This window comes from Psammomys obesus, unplaced genomic scaffold (assembly GCF_907164565.1).
Source record: "Psammomys obesus unplaced genomic scaffold, mPsaObe1.curated_primary_1811, whole genome shotgun sequence".
Classification (NCBI taxonomy): Eukaryota; Metazoa; Chordata; class Mammalia; order Rodentia; family Muridae; genus Psammomys; species Psammomys obesus.
The window spans coordinates 734,389-740,274 of NW_026592481.1; the positions used below are offsets into that span (position 1 = coordinate 734,389).

Consider the following 5,886-nt stretch of genomic DNA (forward strand, 5'->3'; position numbering starts at 1 on the left):
GGTTGCCCGTGTTTCTGTAATGATTACTACCCAGAGTTGTCAGTAAGAATTATGAAGTTTTTTTCCATTTTTGTTGTTTGCCTTTGTCACTGACTTGTTTTTTTTTTTTGTTTGTTTTTTTGTCATTGTCATTATTTTTGTTTTTCTGTTTTGAAGGAGGATTGAGAATAATCTTGAACTTCTGATATTTCTGCTTCTGTGTCTGAAGTGTTGGGCTTACAGAAATGCCTCACCACTCCCAGTGTATGTAGTGCTGAAGATCAAACCCAGGGTTTTCTGAATGCCTGGCAGGTACTCAATTACTGCATATACCTCCAGTTTCAAATATTGTGTTCTTATAAATTGTTAATGTGTTTTCAGCACAAAAATAAACATTCCAAATGATAGATAGGTTACATGGTGGAAAAAATAAGTAAGGACATTTTCCTCCATTCATTAACAATTTTTTTCTTTTTTTTTAATTAAAGACCATCATTTATTGTTTATAAAAATTTTCCAATATACAGAAAAATTCTAATTATGTTAACTAAAAACTTCCACCCCCTGCTGTCCACAGTATCCAATCTAGATAGGTTTAGTCTTGAAGTATAATCCAATAAGACTAAAGACTAAACACTTCAGGACCTGGACAAGATAAGAAAACACTCGTAAGCCTTCTGGATCCGTGGATTGGCTGACATTAATAAAGGAACCAATTTTTCATGTTGTAAAAGAAATGTGTTCATCTCCAATGATGATTTCAAGCTCCTGCCATGCTACTCGGTCAGGAGGGGGCCACAGAGCATCATCTTCTTTGATGATTTCATTGTCATCAATAATGCTCTCTAATTTTTTCATCACACTTTTATGCAATAAGCCTCTTTCCTAATCATGACATAGTTTTTGCAATTGCTGTTGTTGGCATATTGCAATTTTCCATCAGGTCGGAACTCAAACTCCAGGAACTCGTGACTGAGCTTGCCTTTGTGACCCATGTGATAATTCAGGGAAAAGTTGCTCTCCATGGCTCACAAGAAACAATAAAGAGGGAACTTTTCTCATTAACAGTTTTTCCTTGCACGTACAGTAAGATCTGAAGCAAGTGATATGGTCCACAGGGCCTTACTCAGCTCAACGCCTGCCCACCCTGTCATTTGTTTTGTTGCAAAGACCCTCTTGCTGTATGCATTTTGCTCCAGAAATGCCACCTCACGTGAAACGGCCAAATTCAAGTTCTATTTTATAGCTTTATTTAGATAGTAACAGATTTAAGACATTGATAAGTCACCAGATAGGAACTCATTATATTTGCATCTAGAGTAATGCTGTGTCTTGAGCTAAAGAATGAGAAAGCTTTTTATAAGGAGTTGAAGGGATGAGAGTTCCAAGTAATCACCCTACCCACCACTTCCCCAGAACTGAAAAGCTGATTTCTTCAGCTGCTGGAGATACTGACAAATGGTAACCTCCAATTCAGTTTTCCTTTAGATACTGTTCATAACAGAATAAAACCACTTCTTTGAGGTCATGATCCCCTTCCTAGGCAGCCCCCTCCTAAAGACTGATCAATGCAGGACTCTGCATTTGGAACAACTCATCAGGGCTTGCTTACAAAGGTCCAGAAGGCCCCTGTAATCATATAAATCTTGGTTGGGACTGCACCGAGCTCAAATACTCCTTCCTAATTCCATTTCTTTGCTCTCCCAGAAATGGTGGTTGTTAGGCATTCAGCCAGTGGAGTTCCTCCTTACAAATCTTGGCTCTCAGTTGTAGCCTGTAGTGATGGTTAGATGCTAAAAGCAATATGTCTGTTGTTATTAAAGAGATGAGAAGCTGAGACTCACAGATAAACTTTGGGCAGAATTCAGGGAGTCTTATGGAAAAAGGGTGCGATGATGGAAGGACCTGGAGGGGACAGGAGTTCAAGGAGACCAACAAAGCTAAAAGTTCTGAGCCCAGGTGCCCATGCAAAGATTGACGCACCAACCAAGGACCACGCATGGAGAGGACCTAGAACCCCTGCGAAGATCTAGCCCATAGGCAGCTCAGTCTCCATATGGCTGCCCAAGTAAGGGGAGAAGGGGTTACATCTGTCATGAACTTTGTTACCTGCTCTTTGTCAGGCCACAGAAGAAGAGGATCTAGGCAAGTCCTGATGAGATTTGATAAGCTAGGGTCAGATGGCAGGTGAGGAGAACTCCCTCTTTCAGTGGAATAGTGGAAGGAGATAAGAAGTAACAGGGAAGGAGGGTGGGCTGGGGAGGAAATGAGGGAGGGGGCTTCAATCGGAACATATAATGAATATTTTTTTCATAATTAAAATTTTTTAATTAATTTTTTATTTTTATATTAATTACAGTTTATTTACTTTGTATCCCAGCTATAGTCCCCTCCCTCATTTGCTCCCAATCACACCCTCCCTCCCTCATCTCCTCCCTGCCCCTCTCTAAGTCCACTGATAGGGGAAGTCATCCTCCCTTTCCATCTGACCATAGCTTATCAGGTTTCACCAGGACTGGCTGCAATGTGCTCCTCTGTGGCTTAGCTAGGCTGCTCCTCCCACGGGGGTTGGGGGGGAGGTCAAAGAGTTAGCCACAGAGTTCATGCCAGAGACAGTCCCTGTTCCCCTTACTAGGATACCCCTTATTAGGCTGCCATGGGGTACGTCCAAGCAGGGGTTCTAGGTTATATCCATGCATGGTCCTTGGTTGGAGAATCAGTCTCAGACAAACCCCTGTGCCCAGATATATTTGGTCCTTGTGGAGTTCCTGTTCTCTCCAGGTTTTACTAACTCTCTCTTCTCTCATATGATTCCCTGCACTCTGCCCAAGGTTTGGTTATGAGTCTCAGCATCTGCTTTACTACCATGCTAGGTAGAGTCTTTCAGAGGCCCTCTATGGTAGGCTCCTATCCTGCTTCATGTTTTCTCCTACTTCCAATGTCCATCCCATTTGTCTTTCTAAGTAAGGGTTGATCATCTTACCCTGGGTCCTCTTTCTTGTTTAGCTTCTTTAGGTGACCAGATTTTACTATGTTTTTCCTATAAAAAAGAAAAGGAAAAAGAAAAAAATAAAGGGACGAGAAAAGACTCTAAGAGTCTGTGTCATAGTCTTGCTTTTCTTCACATTTTAATGGGAGTGCACAAGCATATCAAAATGACAGTACAGTTTCCTTATTCTTAAGAAAAAAAGTAAAGAATAGCTGGGCGTAGAAAAGCATACACCTTTAATCCCAGCACTCAGGAAGCAGAGGCAAGCTGATCTCTGTGAGTTAGAGGCTAGCCTGCTCTACAAAGAGAGTCCAGGACAGCCAAGGCTATACACAGAGAAACCCTGTCCTGAACACTCCCCTCCCCAAATAGAATAAATTAATTATATATAATAACGGGTTTCAACATGACATTTCTATACATGTACATAATATATTTTAGCATATCCATCCTCCATTACTTTCTCTTGTCCCTCTCCAACTCTTTCCAACTAGTTCCTGTTTTACTTTCATGCCTCTTTTTGTTAGTGGTGACCCAGCGAGATTCACTAGGATTTCATGGGTTAAGGGTTATTTATAAGAGCATGGACAATTTTACCAGTAGCTACATAAGTAAAGAATGTCTTTCCTTTCCCCAGCAACCATTAACTGCCTGTAGAACCTCAGGGAGGGGTGGGGTCTTGTGAACCCATTATTCATTTGCATGGGGAAAAAGTAGCTTAACGGAAAATAAATACATAAAAGAAGAAAAGAAAAGTAGCTCATCATTCTGAAAAGATGTGAAAACGAATCGAGGCCAGAGTGACTCATATGCTTCATCCCAAGAAAGCTGCTATAGAACAGATGAGGATTCCTCATTGGGGTCTACCCAGGGCACTATGCCTCTAAACCAGTAGTTCTCAAAGTGTGGGCTGCACTCTCTTCAGGGGGTGACACTTCCACAAGGGTCACCTAAGACCATCGGGAAAACAGAGGTATTTACATTACAATTCATAACACTGGCAAAATTACAGTTGTGATGTTGCAACGGAAATAATTTATGGTTGAGGTCAATACAACATGAGAAACTGTATTCAAAAAAAGATTGAGAACCACTGCTAATTTCTCCTTAAGGGAACTCAGCAGTTCCCATATCTCATGTCCATCCTTGTCTGCTGGGAAAGAAATGATCCTGCAGCCTGAGGAGCCTCCTAGTTGGCAGTCAAATTTCTTTCCTTACATCTAACCAAGGGAGACTACTCTCTGTTCATTTATCATGTGCTGTACAAGTATGAGGGCCTCATTTCAGATCCTAGCACCCATGTGAAAAATTTGGCGTGGAGACAGGTACACCTTTAAGTCCAGTACTCGGGGTAGGGATGAGTAGAGACAGGAGCATCTTTGGCCTTTGTAGGCCAGCCAGTCTAACTGAATCAGTGAGATGCTGTCTCATAAAATGAGGAGACACCCAGTGGTCTCTACACACATGTGCACGCACATGAATGCACATCTGATTACACTTGCATACACACATATCCCCTTCCCCACATACATATGCACACACAGAAGGGGGGAGGTGGGGATTCTTTATATGAAATTCTTAATTTTTTTCCTCTCCCCTATGCAGTAGTCCTGAGATTTATCTCAAAAGTGGCAAGGCACACTATAGCACACATTTTCATTCATTCATTCATACATTGGTTCATTAATTCAGCAGTTACTTAACAAATCTTCTATGTACCACACTTTGTAAGAAGATGTAGATGCTTACATCTCTTTCTTCTGGAAAACCTACTGCTGCCTCTCCCTTAAGATATTATCTTATCATCTTATCTCTCCACTCTTTTTTTTTTTTTTTGCTAAAAGATCACTCCCCAACCCCAGATTCTCTGTTGCCTCATTCGTCCTTTCATTTCTAAGACTGTGTAAACACTTTGCTCTCCTCCACGCTCTTAAAATTATTTTCTGCCACATCACGGAGTAACTAACACTACAAGGAACAAACAGCTGCCTGTTTTTTTTGGGGGGGAAGACAGCATGTTCAGCAAATGGTGCTGGTCTAACTGGATGTCTACCTGTAGAAAAATGCAAATAGATACATCCTTATCACCCTGCACAAACTAAAGTCCAAGTTAATCAAAGACCTCAACGTAAAACCAGACACTAAATCAGTTAAAGAAAAAGTGGGGAAGAGCCTTGAACTCATTGGCACAGGAGACAACTTCCTGAACAGAACACCAACAGCACAGACTCTAAGAGCAACAATCAATAAATGGGACCTCATGAAACTGAAAAGCTTCTGTAAAGCAAAGGACACTGTCGCCAGAACAAAACAACAGCCTACAGACTGGGAAAAGATCTTCACAACCCTATATCTGACAGAGGGCTAATATCCAGAATATATAAAGAACTCAAGAAGTTAAAAAGCATCAAATCAAGTAATCCAAATAAAAATGGACTACAGAGCTAAACAGAGAAAAGAAAGACAGACAGAGGCAGAAAGGAAACCACAGTAGACAGGCGACCCAACGCAACAGTAGAAATACGCATGATAACCGAAGAAAGTCAGGCAGAGAGCTGAAAAACAGCCACTCGGGCTGGTAGTGAGGAAGATACTCAGCGTGGCAGATACCCTCAAGTTGCTTCCTGGCCATATTCCCAGAATGCGCAGACTATAAGTCCCAGGCTCCTGTGCAGCTAGCTGAGTCATGTGACAGGTGGCTAACAAAATGGATAGAGGAGACAATGATGTCTGTGTATTTATAAAACATCCTACAACATTTTTTCCTGCCTCTTCCAGCTTAGTAGCAGCTGGCTGAAGACAAAGGATCTAAGATAGAGCTTTAGAAGGAAAGTGTGACATGCCACCCCAGAGCAATGGTGCCCAGCATCATCCTCAGCCTATACTGGTCTGTGACAGATGCAAGAAATATAAGCTAG

The 5,886-nt window shown here is 41.6% G+C and overlaps 1 pseudogene; it reads right to left on the reverse strand.

Annotated features, from left to right (window-relative positions):
* Positions 1 to 564: 564 nt before the first annotated feature.
* LOC129681457 (protein mago nashi homolog) lies at positions 565 to 1,004 on the reverse strand (annotated as a pseudogene).
* Between the last annotated feature and the right edge of the window lie 4,882 nt (positions 1,005 to 5,886).